Raw genomic sequence first — 20,544 nt, forward strand, 5'->3', positions numbered from 1 at the left:
CACACACTTTATATACTTAGTACATCTATGGAGTACTTCTATGGAGCTCTGGACAATTCACAATAGTCAACTTCTGGTCCAAATCCCAGGCTCTGGTCATGTACATATGACCAAAGGTACATACACACACACAAGACCAGACCCTGGGATTTGGGCCTGAAGTTGACTACTATGAATCGCCCAGAGCGCTGTAGAAATATTATGACTACATACTATGTACTATGACTACATACATACACACACAGACATGTAGAAGCACAAGAGCCTTCCTTCCACATCCAAGTCCAATTTAAATATAAACGGCAAAAAGGGAAGTACAAGAACACCCAAAATCCACAAAACAGTGATACTTTTATTGGATCAACCAAAAAATGCATAATGCAAGCCTTTGAAGCTCTAATGGGCAAAAGTGTTAAGAAGGGAGAGCAAGAGTGTTGAAGTTGGCCATCATAGAATCATGGATTCATAGAGTTGGAAGAGACCCCAAGGGCCATCCAGTCAACCCCTGCCATGCAGGAACTCACATTCAAAGCACCCCCAACACATGGCCATCCAGCCTCTGTTTAAAGATCTCTAAAGAAGGAGACTCCATCATCCTCCAAGCAAGCATCTTCCACTGTCGAACAGCTCTTACTGTCAGGAAGTTCCTACTAATGTTTAGGTGGAATCACTTTTCCTGTAGTTTGCATCCATTGTTCCATGTTCTTGTCTCTGGAGCAGCAGAAAACAAGCTCGCTCCATCCTCAATGCGACACCCCTTCAAATATTGAAACAGGGCTACCATATGACCTCTTAACTTTCTCTTCTCCAGGCTAAATATACCCAGCTCCCTAAGTCTCTTCTCATAAGGCATGGTTTCCAGACCCTTCACCATTTTGGTTGCCCTTCTCTCAACATGCTCAACAGTTAGCACTGGGATAGCAGGTACATACAACCTAAGAAGAGCCCTTCTGGATCGGACCGTCATACCAAAAACAGGATCAAATGTTTGTGTATCAAGCCCAAAGGCTTCCCTAACGTTCTTTTACTCAGGGGCCAAATAGTTGCTACAACTGGAAAGTCCCTGTGCAGAAGAGCATGCTTCCTACAGCCAGGGTATCATGATGACTACTAATAGCTTTACGGAGAGCCTTATCCGCCATGAACTTGTCTAACTCACTTTTCAAGTTGTCCCAGCTGTTAGCATTTGTTGCAGAAAATTCCAGTCGTTGAACTATATACTGGGTGAAGAAGCACACAGAGGTCAACTGCTCTGTTTTCCTCCGCTATGGCAAGACGTCCTGTTTATTTTGTACACTCAGCCCTCCATATTTGTGGCTTTGAGTATTCATGGATTTGATTAATGTGTTCTCTCTAGGAATATCTAGGTCCTATGGTGCAACTCTAGGGTCAACTTTAACTAAACGTTGCACTGAAAGACCTAGAGAGAACACTCTGCTAGGCCTTTGTAGCTCCTCCAGCGCAGTTCTGTGGTCAGTGTCTGTCGGACGTTGGCCACAGAGTTGCACCGGAGGACCTAGAGATTCCTAGAGAGAACACTCTACTAGGCCTTTGTAGCTCCTCCAGCGCAGTTCTGTGGTCAGTGTTTGTAGGACGTTGGCCACAGAGTTGCACTGGAGGACCTAGAGATTCCTAGAGAGGTGTCCTCTTAGGTAAAAAGATCGTGTTTTTGCTATTTGCGGTTCTTCCATATTCACGGGGGTCTTGCGCCCCTAACCCTAGCAAATATGGAGGGAAAAGTGTATTTCTAAATCAGCATTAGTGCAAACAAACACAATATATGCCTTCTATATCTCAACCCACTCCTCTTTTTTTAATGGTGCATTTTCACTCTTCTGTCTTCCCCCCACAATACACAGGTGGCCAAGCTTGTCCAAAACATTTTACAAGTGTGTGTTAGCAAGTTGTAATCCAACAATCCTGTAAGGTTTAAGTCAGTACTCTCATTGAAGTTGAGGAGACGCAGGGTTAGAGAGGGAGCATCTTGCCCAGGGCCAGCTAGCAAGTATCAACCAAAGGACTTCCCAGTTCAGTTTATTAGCCGCTATGCTACTTCAAGAATAAACTGCCAGCTTCATATGTTAATATTTAAAGTCACTGATTCTTCCCTAAGGACAACCAAGAACATTTCCTAAAAGGCCAAGCTTCCAATGTATAGTACGCTCTGTTTGGTAAATAACTCACCTGACCTTTTCGGCTCCTCTACACAGAAGATGGAAGGTTTCTAGTGCTTCTCCGCACATAACCAGGAAGGTTTCTACTGCGTTGTTGTTTTGCCAATGGCTTCAGCAATTCCATTTAGGAATCGATTTCACTCGTTCCAAGGAATGACCTGGACACATTTTGCAGTTTTCCCTACAATGTGTTTATTTCTTCGGTGCCTCCCTCCTCAACCTTTTGAGCAAACCTTATTCAAACTGACCAGAGTTCAAAATGGAAACTAGTCAGACCATTGTATGGATCAACGTGAACATGTCCACCCCAAACATTACACAGAGCAAGTTGACTACCTTGGGCAAGAGGTTTGCAGAGTCCTAAAAGGGACGGTCAACGATTTGCTATCCGCTTTGTATATTACAGCCAGCTCTCCATAGCCATGGATTTTTTTATCCACGGATTCAAGCATCCACGGCTTGAAAATATTTCCAAAAATACATATATTTCCAAAAAAAGCAAACCTTGATTTTGCTATTTTATATAAGGGACACCATTTCACTATGCCATTGTCTTTAATGGGACTTGAGTATCCACGGATTTTGGTATCCACAAGGGATCCTGGAGCCAAACCTCAGCGGATAACAATATACAGTGGACCTTTGTTATCTGCTGGGGTTGTGTTCCATGGATAACAAAATCCGTGGATGCTCAAGTCCCATTAAATATAATGGCAGAGCAAAACCCTTATAAAAAATGGAAAATCAAGGTTTGATATTGGAAATTTATACTTTTTTTGAACATTTTCAAACCATGGATGCTTGAATCCGTGTATAAAAAATCTGTGTATAAGAAGGGCCAACTGTAACTGTATTATATTTTTCATTACAAGAGAGGGGGAAAGCAAGGGTGCATCTACACTGTAGAAATAATGCAGTTTGACACCACTTTAACTGCCTTGGCTATATCCTACAGAGTCCTGGGATTTGTAGTTTTGTGAGGCACCACTTTTTAGGTAAGAAGGCTAAAGGCTTTAGAATTATAGAATTGGAAGAGACCGCAAGGGCCATCCAGTCCAACCCCATTCTGCCATGCAGGAACTCACAATCAAAGCATCCCCATCCAGCCTCATCTTAAAGACCTCCAAGGAAGGAGACTCCACTACACTCTGAGGAAGGAGTGTGTTACACTGTCGAACAGCCCTTACTATAAGGAAGTTCCTCCTAATATTGAGGTGGAATCTCTTTTCCTGGAGCTTGCATCCATTGCTCTGGGTTCTATTCTCTGGAGCAACAGAAAACAAGCTTGTTCCCTCCTCAATATAACATCCCTTCAAATATGTAAACAGGGCTATCATATCACCTCTTAACCTTCTCTTCTCCCGGGGGCTAAACATTCCCAGCTCCTTAAGTTGTTCCTCATAGGACATGGTTTCCAGACCTTTCACCATTTTAGTTGTCCTCCTTTGGACATGTTCATAGGCTGGAGCAACAGCACTTAAAGTGGTGTCAAACAGCATTATTTCAACAGTGTAGGTGCACCCCTCACTGTGAGATTCCTTGCTTTGCTTGCCAAAATAATTTGCCTCATTTGGGGATCTATCTACCCTCGATTTCAGTAAATGGCTGGCAGCATTTGCTGCCATGCCTTAAGCAGAAAAATCACTTTGAATACAAAGCACTAAGATAAAGCCCAGACACCACTGAGCCGACTCTTTTTGGACCAATACACATCCAAATTTTCTTTCACTTCCTTGACTTAAATCTCATTCTTCACTCCCAAAGGACCAGAGTCTGAAAATGTTACTGTTTTTGGATTTAAACTACCAGAATCCCCCCCAACCGTCCGGGGGTTCTGGAAGTTGGAAAAGAAAATCCTCATCCTCTGCAAGAACATCCCCAAATCGAAGTATTAGAATACCAAACTTTATCTTTACTTTTGCAAACCTAAATACTAAGTGGGAACCAAACATGAAACAAAAAACAGTAGGACAATTGTTATCTCCTGCAACCAGGCGCTGGGAAGGATATAAACCTTTAGTTGGAAAAAAGGAAAGAAAAAGATGACAAACAAGTCAGTGAAAGGATGGCATTCCACAGATGCTGATCATTGTAACCTCTCTTGCTTCCTTCAAAGTTCAAATTCCTCCTCAGAAGTTACAATCCCTGTGATGCCTTTGGCACGACTTCTTCGCAATCTCGCCCAACGGCAACAGCGGGCAACCGATAGTCTCAGAGATGCCCGGTTTCAAAAGTCCTAGGCAAGCGATCCGTTCACTTCTACGGCAAACACAGTCTTTTGCTTCCTTGGGCAGGAAGAACAGAAAGTAAAAAGGAGGGAGAGGACACGGTAGTCCTGTCCAGGTTTGGTTCTGCCCATACCAACCACATTGAGACGGGAGGTAATGAATCAGAGTTATCGTTCAACAGGTTACATGGGATGGAGATGGTTAATGTGTTCCCAATGGAGATACAATTCAAAACCAACATAATGAGTACATTCTTGGTGTTGGTGTAGTGAGTGTTGTTGTTGTTAACTGCTTTCTAGTTGAGCACAACTCACGGCAACCCTGTGGATGAGACGTCTCCAAGCTCCTCTGTCCTCCATTGCTCTGCTTAGGTCCTCTAAATTCATACCCGTGACCTCCATAATACAGCCTATCCACCTAGTTTGCAGTCTATGAGTCTTGCTTTCTCATGATGTGGCCAAAATATGACAAGTTCAGTTTGGTCATCTTGGCTTCCAGTAGTATTCTGGCTTGATCTTTCCTAGGACCCATTTGTTTGTCCTTTTGGCCATCAATGGTATCCTCATCCCACATCTCAAAGGAGTTGATCTTCCTCTTATCATATTTCTTCACCATCCAGATCTCACATCCGTACATGGAGATAGGGAACACAGTGCTTGGGACGATCCTGACTTTAGTCCTCAGTTGTATATCTTTACTCTTTAGGAGTTTGTCTAGTTCTTTCATTGCTGTCCTTCCCATTCCTAATCTTCTGATTTCTCGGCGGCAACCTCCGTTCTGAACAACGTTTGATCCAAGGTACGGGAAGCCTTTATTTTGATTTCCTCATTATCATAATTTAATTGATGCAGCTCCTCTATGGTCATTATTTTTGTCTTCTTTACGTTCAGCGCCAAGCCTGCCTTTGCACTTTCTTCTTTGACCTTCCTTAATAATTGTTCCAAGTCCATGATGTTCTTTGCTAGTATTACTGTGTCATCCGCATATCATAGATTGTTCCTTCTTCCTATCTTCGCTTCTCCTTCTTCTAAATCTAACCCTGCCCTCTTCATATGATATTTTTAACATACATGTTGAATAAATATTCTGATAAAAAGAGTTTTGCTTGACCCCTTTCCCAACTGGGAACCATTCTGTTTCTCCATATTCATTCCAACCATTGCCTCTTGTCCATCAAATTGTGCCGCTTTCGGGAAACAATGTACACCAAGGCATGGCATGCCATTTTCTTCTGTCAATCCTATGGCTTCTACTGTCAACACTATTAACGTTGATAGCAACGCAGCATGGTTAACCATTCCCCCCCCCCCCCCCGACATTAAGGTAAACAGATTAGATTTTAAAAACTTGCCAATGGTTAACTCAACTTCCTTCTACTGTTTGTATCCATCCTGAGCCAAAGCACTTGTAATTCTGTTCCTTCTTGCAAGCCCTCCATGCCTTAAAACCCCTAAAGCTCTTGTCTAAGGGGGCTGAAAATATATATATATACCTCTCCAAACTTTCAGGGGTGTTGGGAGGCGTCCACAACCTCTCCAGAGAGAAAAGCGTCGCTTCTGGTGGCTTCTGGGAATGGAAAAAATGGCTATTTTTGGCAGGAGGGAAGCAGCGAGGGCTACACAAACAGCCGCTGGAGATGCACATTTGCTCACACCTGCTGCAAGGGTGTGGAAGGCTGCTTTTGAACATTACCAATACCAAAAGAGAGAGCACACTGTTTAAAAACTGCCGCCGATCACACCAACAATCTCAGAGAAGCAGCACAATGTTGTGGTTTGAGTGTTGGACCTGGATTCTGGGTGTCCAGACTTCAACTCCCAGTTCAGCCATGAAAACTCATTATGACCCTGGGCAAGTCACAATCTCCCAGCTTTAGAAGAAGGCAATGGCAACCTCCTCCGAAGAGATCTTGACAAGAAAGCTCTACGAAAGGGAGTCAGAGTCAACCTGAAGGCGCATAACAACACAACCACAGCTATCCAGATGGATCACAAGGGTGCCAGGTCTGAGTGAATAGCGTTACATATCGTTTTTTGTGGGTTCTTCAGGTCATGTAGCCATGTTCTAGAAGAGTTTATTCCTGACATTTCTCTGAAGATGACAGCCACAGATGCTGGCGAAACGTCAGGAATAAACTCTTCTAGAACATGGCCCCATAGCCCGAAAACCCCACAAAAAACTATGGTTGCCAGCCATGAAAGCATCATTAGAACAAGGCACATCAGGACCCTTTTTGGTAAAGCATCAGGTGCCTTTTTTTGCACATGCGGCAGAGCTGACTAAAACAGCGAGCGTCTGGGGCAAGTGAGGTTTTGTCACTTCCCACGCAGTTACTTTCTCAGGTCTTACAACAGCTTGCTGCAATTTTAATGAAGCTTTTTCCCTATCACTCCCCCGCCCTCAATCCCTATAAAGCAAAGGATTCGAAGCCTGGTCTCCTTGGCTGCATTTGCGCTGCAGGAATCATCCGATGTGATGCCACTTTAACTTCTATGGCTCAATGCTACCTGGGAATTCTAGTTTGTTGTGGCACCAGACCAGATCCAGTGGATTCTGGGGAATGCAACCTAAAAGAGCTCTGGTGCCACAAAAAAACTACAATTCCCAGAATTCCATAGCAGTGCAGATGCAATCCTGGTCTAACACTCAAACCAATTTAAAAAACAGAAAGGAGAAACCAACATGTGATATACCAAAAGTAAATGGAAACCACCGCTTAAACATCATATGAACGATCCCAAATTATATTTTGTACAGCAACCCCATGAAAATAATACTGCAAATACATCAAACACCCATACAAAATATTATATGGAGCTTTGAAAGCTTGCAACAAGTAAATTGTGCATTTCGGTTGGCCGATAAAGCTATCACTGATGGATTTTCGGTTGTATATAAAATGGAGTCTATCAAACCAAGTCCACGTATTTTTCCACAAGTTCTTAGTTGGCAGGGTTTTCTTGGCAAGTTTCTTCAGTAAAGGGTTTGCCTTCTTCTAAGGATAGGATTCGAACACAGGTTCCAGGGAGCCGAGTAAGTACCAGAGCACATAAAGAAGGCAGAGGCTCTCATGCGCCTTGCTAAACAACGCCACTAGCAAGCTACGCAAACACTTGCAGTTGGGTCTGTGTGTACAAGACGAACAAGACATGCTTCCAAGCAGCTCTTAAAACCCGAAGGAGTGTGTTACAACCCGGGCACCTGGCACTGGCCGGCATCCAAGAAGACAGGAATGGCGAGTTTTTCCCTTTCCAAGATCCTGCGGAACCACTTTCGGTTGAAACCTGTTATCGCTTTACGGCTTTCTCGATCTGCGGTCAGTGACCCGAGGAGGTGACCGGCGCGCATGACTTCTTTTCCCCTTGGCGCTGGTAGGTCCCACCTTGAATTTGGACTCCGGATCTCCTCCATGCAAAATGCAGGCAAAACGGGTTCTGTTTTGCAGCACTGTGCAAAAGAACAAAACTATAAACCGGGATCGGACGTTGAAAACGGCCACGTTCAGAAAGGTGCGGAAGGACGACACAAGATGATCCATGGCCTCGTTCCCAATACCTTTTAAACCGGATCGCAATTTGGTTTAAAGCAGTTCATATGACCCCCGGTTCCCATTTAAATTGATTCGCTGGAGCGTGACATTGTGTGTGACGTTGTCACGCACCAGATCCATTTAACCTGCATCTTTTTGACACAGGCTTTTTCCCCAAATCGATTCAATGCAAGAGCGAACCACAAGCGGATCGGAATCGATTCAAATCTGCCCTTCGGCCGGCTGGAGCTGAATCATTTTGAATCGATTCATTCGTGAATGCGAACCACAAGTGGGTTATTTTGATGCCAGAAAATGTGATCGGAGCAAATGTAGTGGGAACCACGCTCCGATGTCAAATCGATCCGTCAATTCAGATCGCACATCGATTTATCTATAGATAGAAATAAGAACACACTTCCTAGGAGTGTAGTGGAGTCTCCCTCCTTGGAGGTCTTCAAACGGAGGCTGGATGGCCATCTGTCGGGGATGCTTTGATCTGGATTTCCTGCATGGCAGAATGGGGTTGGACTGGATGGCCCTTGTGGTCTCTTCCAACTCTATGATTCTATGATCAGGCAATCCTGACAACTACTATCTTCATTCTGGTATTGAATTGCTCAGCTAGGCTCTGACACTGTATCCGCACTGCCGAAAAAATCCAGGTTGAGAACACATTAACTTAAAAAGAAAAACAGCAGGAAGAAACTGGCAATGCACCAGACTGTGATATATCTAAGGAATAGATATATAAGGGACTGAAACCACCACTCTCAAAAGCATCTGAGGAAGAAGAATTAGGTCTAGGAAAGCTCATGCCGCCAACGTCTTCCTTTCAGTGAGTCTCAAAGGTGCTACAAGATCTCTCTACATATTGATTCTACAGATTAACTTGGATATATATCTTTGAATAATACTAATAATACTAATAATATGCATCTGATGAAGTAGACTGAAGTCTATGAAAGGTCACGCTGCCAACTTCTTTATTTCAGTGAGTCTCAAAGGTGCTACAAGATCTCTCTACACACCGCTGTAACATGTACACAATAATGGATAGTTTATATAATGTGACCACATTGCATACACAATCACATACACAACCGAAGTGCTTAGAGAGCTCTGTATCCCGACGTATGGCCATATACTTTCCCAGGTCCTAACAAACTTCCGTAGCAGCGAATCCTAGCAGAGGATAGCAAACGGTTCCACAAAAAGTAGAATCGTGATCTTTGTGATCTTCGCGACTCCGATGCCGAGCTTTGTTTCCGCAAATCCTAGATAACAGTCCACACTTGAGTGGTTGCAGCAACACAGCATACTGTATGTAGAAACTTGACAGTTGCAGGAATGCAGCAATACTGTTGTGTAGAAAATGGATAGCAATGGACTGGAAAGCAAATGGATAGCGAGGATGACTATCCCGCTTTTTCTCTTTAGGACTCCTATCAAAGGAAGGTTGTCTACCTTTGTAAGCCGCTCTGATAGCCTTTTGGCTGAATAAATTATTATTATTATCATTATTATTATTACCTTTGACTACAGGAACAAAAACCAGGATATTTCTCACCAATGACCGCTGCTAGAAGCTGTCCTGGAGGATGCTATTTTTGAACTACAACTCCCAGAATCCCCCATCCAAAAAATCTTAATGCCGGTGCGAAGTCAAAAGCTTTCACAGCTGCCATACATAGGAATTTGTGGGGGGTTTTTTGGCTATGAAGCTGTTTTCTATAAGAGTTTATTCCCGACGTTTATTCCTGGCATCTTAACACTGGGGATTCTGGGAGTGGCAGTCCAAAAAAAGAAGCATTAACTGCATGGCAGTGGATAGAGATGGTCCTTGTGATGCTTATCACTGTAATATTTTACACTAACCTTTCTACTTTCCAGAGAAGGGACTGCATTGCTTTCGCTTGAATATATTTGATCCTGAGGTTGCGGTTAAAAGATTTCCAACGCAAAACAACATTTTAAAGCCGTCCTTTGTTTTCAGCAACTGAACTCTAGCCGGCATGACACACAAAGCCATTCTTTCCAGGCTATTCATCGGACTTTGCCACCCAGCTGGCAAAAAAAAAAACCCCTCCAAAAAACCTTATGCAAAGACAGATGGATCAATGATCAAGATAAGTCACACAAAGCACAAGGTTTCTGCAAAGGCAGAAGAGAGGGACTCTTTAACAGCCGCACTTTTCTTCTCCAATATTATATTTTAACATCTTTTCCCCGACAAAGAAGTCGGCAGAGGTCCAATAAATCCTTTTTTGAAAAAATCTATAATACAAAATGCAAAACTAAAGAACTTGGCGCGTCGTGAAAGCCGAGATAAAACCAGCAGAAATGAATGCAAACGGAAAAATTGATCACTATATTTTATGTTGGTGGTGGGTTGGTGGGATTGTGATATTTTATGATTTACTGTTATGATCTATTTTACTATCTTACTATTTAGCCCACCTTGATCCATAGGGAAAGGCGGGCTTATTATTATTATTATTATTATTATTATTATTATTACACAAGCAACAAAACCAGAAAATTGCTTATAACTCTAAATGTGCTAAAAGAGGGGAAAGCCAACTCTAAAATGTCTGGGATCAAACTGGTATGAGTTTACACACTCCAAATAACATGTATGTATGTATGTATGTGTGTGTGTGTGTATATATATATATATATATATATATATATATATATATATATAAAGATATAATATATGTGCCGCAAAGATATACAGATACAGTGAGAAAACATCAGCTGATTAGTTTGTGTAAGCTGGTCAGTTTTAATATTGCATATATTATTTGTTCTACTTCATGAATATTATATTATATTATATTTTCTTCTTTGTCTTGTTGTTTATGTGTGCGCTCATCCTTTCATGTTCGCTGAGGTTAGGGGCGCAAGACCCCCGTGAATGTGGAAAAACTACAAATAACAAAGACACTATGTTTTTAACCCAAGAGAACACCTCTCTAGGACTTTCTAGGTCCTCCAGTGAAACTCTGTGGTCAACATCTGCCAGACATTGAACATAGAGTTGCGCTGGAGGAGCATCAAATGCCTAGCGGAGCGTTCCCTCTAGGAATCTCTAGGTCCTTCAGTGCGACTTTTGGTTAAAGTTGACCACAGAGTTGCGCTGGAGGAGCATCAAATGCCTAGCGGAGCGTTCCCTCTAGGAATCTCTAGGTCCTTCAGTGCGACTTTCGGTTAAAGCTGACCACAGAGTTGCGCTAACATATTAATAAAATCTGTGGATAATCCAATCTGCAAAAGTCAAAGATGCAAATGTGGAGGACGAATGTATTTATACTGTGTATGTTCCTTAAATTATTAAAAAATGTCTGGGAGTATAAAGAGATAGTTGCTGGGTGTCGAATGAACCACTTTGGTGAAGGCATCCTCCAACAGCCTTGCCCTTGAGAAAGGCTTTGCAAAATGCCCGTCTTCTTTACACAAACACAAAAAGACCCACAATTTCCTGACGCAACATCCCTCCAGGGAGTGCGAAGGATTAAAAATGTCAATATACGTAGCTATCAACCTCACTGATATCTCACCAGCGTAACTACCCATATATACTCCGCTATAAGTCGTCCTCATGTATAAGTCGAGGGCAAGTTTTGGGGCCAAAAGTATGGATTTTGCTATGAACCGTGGATAAGTCGAGGGTGAAACTTAAGGACAAAGGATCTAAAGGTTGAAGCAAAGCAAAACAATGTCGAAGAACTTACAAGATTCCAGCAGATATAACTCTTTATGTTCACTTTTAAGGCTGGATGGATGGATGAGAGAGTAAAGGAGTCCAGTGCTTCCAGGACAGATTATACTCTTCCTTTTCACCAGAGGATAGTTCCTTCTCTTAAATAAGAGTTAAGATACAGTACTTAACATTGACACATGGATAAGTCGACTCAGGTTTTTAGGGTCAGTTTTCTGACCTCAATTTCTAGACTTATACATGAGTATATACAGTATATGGACTGCCCAAGAATGCCATCCATGTGCCAGCGCCAACTTTGCATGCATCACTTGCTCAAACAAACTCATCCAGAAGCACCGGGCGACTAAGGAAGCGTGTGTGTGATCTTTTGCCCTCCGTTTTCGAAGAGGAAAGCTTTGCGGCCGGCCCTCTTGCGATATTGGGAGGGGAAGGAGCCCAAAAGAGAATACTTGGGATGTCTGGAATTTCCTCCCTTTCTGTACTTATTTATTTTTTAACCCCCCGACCCTACAGATTCTGCGTAAAACTCTCCTAGCAAGGTTAGGCGGTCCAAGCAAACCTCGTCTCCACCTTCCTCTGTCCCCAGATTCGAACCCACATCGTCATTTCCTGCCTCCTCTTCTGAGTAAAACCTCTCAGTTCCCCCTCCTACAAAACAGCTGGGCTTTCTTGCAAAAGAGATATCTGAGAAAGGAGCGAAAAAGACACCGGACTTTTTGGCGTTTCTTGCCAGCGGGCAACCAAAAGATGTAGAAATAAATAAACAGAAGATGCCAGCCACAGATGCTGGCGAAACCTCAGGAATAAACTCTTCTAGAACATGGCCACGTAGCCCGAAAAACCCACAAAAAACTATGGATGTTGGCCACGAAAACCTTCAGTTTGGAAAAGCTGCTTTTTTGGACCGAAACTTGGGATCCGAAAGGGGTTTGGGGAGTTGTGATCCAAAGAAGAAACCTTACCAAAAACACACACAGAACTGTTCTTTTCAATCACGTAAAAGTGATTCAAGGAAAGCAAATTGTTTGTTTCTTTAGGGAAACCTAAAGACATAGGATGGAGGACACCTGGCTGAATGAGACTACATGTGAAAGGGATCTAGGAGTCCCAGTAGACCACGAGTTGAACATGAGTCAACAGTGCGATGCGGCAGCTAACAAGGCCAATGCAATTTTAGGCTGCATCAATAAATGTATAGTGTCTAGATCAAGGGAAGTAATAGTGCCATACTATTCTGCTTTGGTCAGGCCCCACCTAGAATATTGTGTCCAGTTCTGGGCGCCACAATTCAGAAAGGACATTGAGAAACTGGAGCGTGTCCAAAGGAGGGCGACAAAAATGGTGAAGGGTCTGGAAACCATGCCCTATGAGGAACGACTTAGGGAGCTGGGTACGTTTAGTCTGGAGAAGGGAAGGTTAAGAGATGATATGATAGCCCTGTTTAAGTATTTGAAGGGATGTCACATTGAGGAGGGAGCAAGCTTGTTTTCTGCTGCTCCAGAGACTAGAATGCGGAACAATGGATGCAAGCTCCAGGAAGAGAGATTCCACCTCAATATTAGGAGGAACTTCCTGACAGTAAAGGCTGTTCGACAGTGGAACAGACTCCTTCCTCGGAGAGCAGCGGAGTCTCCTTCCTTAGAGATCTTCAAACAGAGGCTGGATGGCCATCTGTTGGGGATGCTTTGATTGAGAGTTCCTGCATGGCAGAATGGGGTTGGACTAGATGGCCCTTGAGGTCTCTTCCAACTCTACGATTCTATGATTCCCTGTAGCCAGAAGCCTCAATGAATGACAGCTGAAACTCTTCAAACGGTTAAGCTTGAGAAGCAAAAGCAAAAGGTGACAGAAATAGAGTTGGAACCCCAAATGAATCTCATTATGGAACTACTATAATGATCAGCGATCAATTTTAAAATTTTCTACTCGATCCTGTAATGTGTCCCTCTGCTAGTCGCATAGCATCCCTACTCTTGGTTTAAATTTCCCTTTGATTTCTCAGATCTTGTGGGAGAGGTCTTTTGTTCTTCCCTTTTTGTTGCTCCCTAAGAACCACAAGATCTAAGAAATCAAAGGGAAATTTAAACCAAGAGTAGGGATGCTGTGCAACCGGCTAGGAAACACATTACAGTTATTGAAACAACACATGTAATAACTATATAAACGATATGAAAGGATGACAGGCTCAGTCAAGGAAAGCCCATATGAAAGAAAACCTGGTTCTTTGGGATTTGATTTTTTTTACTTGAAAAATGCAATTCTACCCACTTATAGTTCATCGATTTTTTTTATATGATAAATATAGGATAGATATTGATAGATATGATAAATATATGGACACGGACGAAAGTATTAAGAGTGCTAAGATGTGATTGAACCCAAGGAAAAGAAAAACTGAACTACATCTTTTAAAAAACAGACTGTAAAAATGGAGAGGCACTAGAAGAATAGCGAAGGTAGGAAGTGGAGGAGAAGAGGGACGCTATCACTCAGACATCATCATATAGATACCAATAGCAAACTCATTCTGAAAGTGTGGGTCCTTAAACAGTCAAAATGATATCATCCACAAGTGAGTGGGGGAAAAAACCAGCAGACTTGTGGGAAAGTCAAAGATTTCAAGCACCCAAAAACATTAATGTGAGAGTGACCCCAAAGCTGTCCATTGAAAACGGAAAACTGGGCATGTGGCTGCTTTAGGGGGATAGGAAAATGTCATGGGACAGCAATGGGAAAAGGCATGGATGATTGACTGGCTAGTGGGCTGTCACAATTGAACAAGTGTACTCTGTACTGAACTGGAACGTTTTGTTATAACTTGTTGAATATAAACTCCTGCAAAACCCACCTATGAAGCAATCCCCAAAATGCAAAACAGAACTAAACTGTATAGGAAAGTCCTGATTTGAAGTGGCTCTTCAGACACCTTCAGCAGTTTCAAGCACTGGATGATGATCATGATCATGATCAGGATGTGCATGATGCCAAATGATTCCCAAACAACTGAATTAAGTTGCCATAGACTGCAATTACAACGAGGAGCATTGCTTGGAACATGCCATATTATAGAGAGATCTTGTAGCATCGACTCACTGGAAGGAAGAAGTTGGCAGCATGAGCTTTCCTAGACTTAAGTCTATTTCCTCAGATGCATTGGGACGAGGGAAGTAATAGTGTCTAGATCGAGGGAAGTAGGGTTGCCATAAGTCAGGAATGACTTGAAGGCACACAACAACAAAAGTCACATTCTTCATTCTGAAAGTCTCATCCTTAACCCTGTCAGGTTCCAGATGTTTCCAGGGAAGGAAACATCAGGCTCCACTTTCTGGGTTTCCCAAGTACCACATCTTTGCTCTCAGGACCCTGGATCTTCATTTCTGTGCCTCATGTATATCTCCAACTCTCCCCATTTCCAGCTGCTTTTATAATGTCCCAGTTTCTCTCTCTTCCTCCTCCTCTCCTCCTTTGTCCCCATTTTACTCCAAACGGCACTGACTCTGGACAAGTCACATACTCTCAGCCTCAGGGGAAGGCAATGGCAAACCTCCTCTGGACAAATCGTGCCAAATGCATCTGAGGAAGTAGACTGAAGTCTAGGAAAGCTCACGCTGCCAACTTCTTTCTTTCAGTGAGTCTCAAAGGTGCTACAATATCTCTCCACGTACTGACTTTACAGACTAACATGGCTATATCTTTGAAGCAAACCCCACGATAGGGTTGCCAAAAGTCAGAAATGACTTGAAGGCACACAGCAACAACAACAACGCTCACAAAGCCTAGCCACCTTATCGTTCTAAATAATGTTATTGTTTATCGTATGGTTTTATTGTTATGATTTATATGTGAAGGTCTGAGGTTAGGAGGATTGGGGAGATTAAGGGAATGTTTTTATTATTGATTATATGATTTGTATTTGAATTTTGCTGTTACTTGCCTCGATCCTCAACAAGGGAGAGGTGGGATACAAATCATCATCATCATCATCATCATCATCATCATCATCATCATCATGTATTTCTGGATTCTATGGCCTGCTACAGACTGCCAAAATAAAGCTGCTTCGGGTCTCTTTGGAGACATGCTATTTAAATGATGCATGGGTCCGAAGAGTCCGGAGGTTGCACCAAAGCCTCACTCCATTCCTAAGCACTGGAGTGCAGCTTTGGTGCAGCTTCCGGATTCTTAGGGTGCATGCATCGTTTAAACAGCATACCTCCAAAGAGACCCAAAGCAGCTTTATTTTGGCAAGTCTGTAACAGGCCAAAATATCTCTTATTGAGGGGAATGAGGAGATAGGATAACATCTGACATTGTTGATGAACAAAGCCAGAGATTTATGCCATAACAACTAATAAGTTTTAGTCGGCAAAAGCTTTTGTAGACAGTGCCAAAAAATCTCCTTCGTTTTCCCTTTGGTCCCTTTTTGCTGCAACAGTCTAACAGGGCTAAGCAAGGAGTGAGCAAATGGTGCTCTGTTCATGCTCAGAGGTACCTACATTAGTTATCTTCACCTACATCTACTTATTTTGTCTCCGAGAGCAGAGCCCACGTTGTCGAGCTCAAGCCCAAGCTCTCAATCGAAAGGAATAATGCGTGTGTTTGTGTGTGCAAAGCACACAGAGAGAAACAGAGCAAGAGACAGAGGAGTACGCATGCGCAGCGCATGTAGGAGAGGCTTGCCAAGCATGGTATTATTTGTTGTTCTATTTATATTCTAACTAGCTAAACCTCTCGGGACACAAGCCTGCCTTTTTCTTTTTTTAAAAAACCGTGACGTCAAACGAAACAGTCGGGAGCCGCAGGAAAACAACACACAGAGACACACACACACACACAAGAAGACGGCAAGAACGGCTGGAGCCCAGCAGGGTTTGCTGTCAAGACTGCAAAGACAAAATAAAAAAAGGACACCTTCAAAGCTTAACATTTCCCAACATACTTCAGATTTGTTTGCACACTTGCCAGATTACTCTTTTTTGCTTTCCAAAGAATTAAATTAAACCTCTGTGACAAATTTGAAATCGTCAAATTCTTCCCATCCTAAACTCTGCAACACAGATTGAAGCAAAGGAAAGAAGGAAAGAAAAGCCTGGAGGAAACTCAGTTGAACATCAAAACCTCTCTTGCCACAGCCTTGATTCCCAAGGGATGCTAGAGACTTTTTGACCCGCAAATCTGGAGCGTTTGACCTCAGATTTGCTCTTTGCAAAATTAAGGCCAGGGACATCTTTGCGTCGAAAGTGAAAAGTTCTCCAAAGGGAAGCAAAGGAGGTCAAACTACGTTTTCCCCCTCCGTTTCTAAAAGGACACACAGAGGCTATTATGCTGCGGAAGATATGGAGCGCACAGCCAACAGTTTTCGGGATACAAAACTTTGGTTTGATATACTAAAGGTTTCTGTTGCATTGGAAAAACCAACCATGCCATCTGCAGAAACGACCGTTTTACTCCAATATACATTTTAATGCCCCAAAAAGCAAATGTACATTGATAGCAAACGCCTGAAGACGTAAGCGCAACGTTAGATCTTGCGCATACATATTCTTCTTTTTTCCGCCGTCGAGTAATTCAAGCTTACGTAAAATCTATTTTAACTTCCCTATCTCTTCAAATTCTGAGTCTTGGCTACAACTGGTATTACTGTACTTTATAATATATTCTAATATACTTACAAAAATTCAAGTTTAAACTCCACTCTTGTGTGTCTCTGTCTCACAGTCCTTTCAAGTACGCGGCCGCTATGTTATGATGGTTCAAAAGACGCTCGGGAAAGAGATGCCCCAATACTGAACCAAAGTTTGGGAACCCCTAAAGGAGACATTTGAGTCTACAAAAGCTCATGTTACCAACTTCTTTCTTACAATTGGAGGAAATCAAAAGATGACTACCTCATCTAGAAAGAGCGCTGAACTACTTACTAGCCGCCTGTCACAGTAAGCCATAACTATCTGGCCCAACTGGCCACAGAAAGCTTTGTTTCAGAGTCGCCCCGAAGCCATATAGTGCTGCGGAAAGACTCCCCGTTTCCCTCCCCTTTTTCCATGTTCTCAGTAACCGAGAATGCTGGAAAGCGATACATCATCCATTCTCCCAGGAATGAAGATGGGGAGGAACGATCCAAAAAGGCTCTCTGAAAGCGATAACATAACGCTTCAAGGCTTTCGGCCACAATGGCCAAACAGAGAGGCGATTGTGTTCGGAGGCGCGGCCCTTGGGTTTAGAGTATCAAAAAGAGCCGTAATAAATGCCCGCGGAATGGTTTTTGCAGAGCATTATTAGCTGCGGAGCCTCTGCGCACATTATAAGACACAAAAAAATTAGAGTGATAAAGTTGGTCGCTGGTCCACATGGATAAAAGTTGTTGTTTAGCTGATAGGAACGACCCCCGTTGCCAAAGCAAATGAAACAAAGATTGTGCGTGTGTGTCTATGTGGAAGAAACAAAAGAATTTGTGTGCAAAAGGAATGAGCTCAGTCAGCTCTGGTTCTGAAACGTTCCTAAGCTGATAGACGCTCCAAGGTCTCCTTCTTAAAGTATACTTTCCAAGCAGTTGGCCATCAGTCAAAAGGCACTGTGGGATTATTCTGTGTTTCTTTCCTTCATGGTTCCTCCTGCTTGGAAAATAAAAGCCAGAGAAATGGTGGAGAAACATGGGAGAAGGTATATTTCGTGACCATTTGCACGCATTTGTACTGGGGAAGTCCGGGACCAGCGCTTCACCTCTCCATAAGAGTCTATTGTTTCCTTTTAAAGCTTTGCATTTCAGTACTGTACACCAGCATTGGACTACGACTCTGGAGACCAGGGTTCAAATCCCGACTCAGCCATAGGAACCCACTGGCAAGTCATACTCTCTCAGCCTCAGAGGATGGTAATGGCAAACCCCCTCTGAAGAAACTTGCCAAGGAAGCCTCCTATTAGGTTCACCTTAGGGTCTCCATAAGTTGGAAATGACTTGAAGGCAACACAACAGCCACTAAAACATACTGAGGAAAGCAATGGCAAACCCACCCTGTGAACAAATCTTGCCAATAAAACCCTATAATAGGGTGTGCCTTAGGATCGCCATAAGTTGGAAATGAAGGTATGTGAAGTTGAAGGCTTTCATGGACGGCATCCATGGTTTTTTGTGGGTTTATCGGGCTATTTGGCCATGCTCTAGAGAAATGTGGCCACATAGCCCGAAAAACCCACAAAGTACCTGAAGGTACACAACAACAAATACAGTAACTGTTGCTTATTCTATGGAAGTGTTGAAGAAAACCAGGTGGGCTGAAAGGAGACCGCAGTGTCAGAAACATCTTGAAAGCATACAACAACAACAACAAAAAAGAGAGAGTAGAAAGTTACTAGTTTAAAGTTCTTGCAGACCGCAGCTAAGCTTTCCAAGAGCGATGTCAGCCTCTTATAATGTACAAACACTAGGAAACCACTAATGGATGATGCCATGGGGAAAAGATGTGGCCATCTGGGGAATACCAGCCGGCTGGATATGAATCCCTCGCAGGGCCAGATATGGCTGCAAGCTTGGAGTGCCCCACCTTTGAAGTATATATTCTAGATACCAGGCTAAGTCACTCCCTATTTGACTCAGGGTTGTTGTTGCTTTTAATTTAATCTTTATTAAAAGGTGGAAAAGGAATATAGGATAAAAGAGACAGAGCACTGGATGACGACTTTGGAGACCAGGGTTCGCATCCAAGTTCGGCCATGGAAAGACTTTGGAGACCAGGGCAAGTCACGCTTTCTCAGCCTCAGAGGACGGCAATGGCAACTTGCCGTTGAAGAAACGTGCCGAGAAAACCCCATGATAGGTTTGCCTTTGGGCCGCCATGAGTCGGAAATGAGCCGAAGGCACCCGACGACAACCAAGAGGCAGACAGAATCTTACCAAATCAAATTGCAACCGTCCTACAAGAATTAAGGAAAGGCCTAAGATGCGATTCTCTGCAATATAAATCTTTTGCCTTTCACGGCTTTCACGGCCGGAATCCATCGTTTTTATGGGGGTTTTGGACTATGTGGCCATGTTCTGGAAGAGTTTGTTCCTGATGTTTCGCCAACATCTGTGGCACCTTCAGACAATGGCATTCTATGAAGATGCCAGCCACAGATGCTGGCGAAACGTCAGGAATAAAATCTTCCACAACATGGGCACATAGTCCAGAAAAACCCACAAAAAACTATGGATGCCAGCCATGAAAGCCTTCGACTTCACACCTCAAAGAGAGATTGGCTATCCGTTTGCTGCTTCTTACCTGCCAGAAGCCATGTTTCCCTGCAGACTGCTCAGAAAACAAGCCCAAGGAGCACTCTTCCTCACCAGGAAGTCAACCGCGGTGTCGAGATTTACCTGGGCAGAGACTGGCGCTCCAGTCGTCTGCACCAGCTTATCAGTGTCCTGGCGGCTCGGGTGCCCAGCCTGGCCCAGCCCTGTCCTGTCATTGCTGCCACTTCCCCCTATGTGCCTTCTCCAAGTCGCAAGTGAAACCGTGCAGATTTAATCTGCACCTCCTTGTCATCCTCATGCCAGGTTTCATTGGGATGGGAAACACATAATCGGAATTCAGGGCAACTCGAGGCATCTCCTCCTCTCTCCACCCCCAAATGCTTTGCCTTTGCTCGGAAAGCGGAATTAATGATCAACTTGCTGGTTAGCAACCGAACCGGCCTGGCGCAGCAACAAGGTCAACCCACATCTTCAGAGAAAGGACAAAACTCAAGACGTCACAAGGGTGTGCACACACAACACACCAGAAATCTGAAATGTGGGTGCAGAAGACAAGCTGTAATGTGAAGTCGAAGGCTTTCCATCGTTTTTTGTGGGTTTTTCAGGATGTGTGGCCATGTTCTAGAAGAGTTTCTTCCTGACGTTTCGCCTGCATC

At 43.3% G+C, this 20,544-nt stretch overlaps 3 protein-coding genes across 20 annotated transcripts in view; 2 read left to right on the forward strand and 1 right to left on the reverse strand.

The window, feature by feature from the left end:
* Positions 1-20,397, reverse strand: part of KSR1 (kinase suppressor of ras 1) — a 69,630-nt gene extending 49,233 nt beyond the window's left edge. Inside the window, exon 1 of one of the 4 annotated variants that reach the window (XM_042442793.1) lies at positions 19,917-20,397. The gene's annotated coding sequence lies outside the window, so the exon portion shown is untranslated. Of the gene's footprint in view, positions 1-9,809; positions 10,361-19,916 lie in introns of those variants that run through there. The other 3 variants (XM_042442795.1, XM_042442797.1, XM_042442794.1) reach the window with 3 other exon arrangements.
* LOC121917114 (RNA-binding protein Musashi homolog 2-like) overlaps positions 1-20,544 on the forward strand; it is a 911,933-nt gene that overhangs the window by 124,287 nt on the left and 767,102 nt on the right. The window lies entirely within an intron of this gene.
* Positions 1-20,544, forward strand: part of NF1 (neurofibromin 1) — a 353,409-nt gene that overhangs the window by 109,518 nt on the left and 223,347 nt on the right. The window lies entirely within an intron of this gene.

The sequence above is a fragment of the Sceloporus undulatus genome, chromosome 11 (genome assembly GCF_019175285.1).
Source record: "Sceloporus undulatus isolate JIND9_A2432 ecotype Alabama chromosome 11, SceUnd_v1.1, whole genome shotgun sequence".
Classification (NCBI taxonomy): domain Eukaryota; kingdom Metazoa; phylum Chordata; class Lepidosauria; order Squamata; family Phrynosomatidae; genus Sceloporus; species Sceloporus undulatus.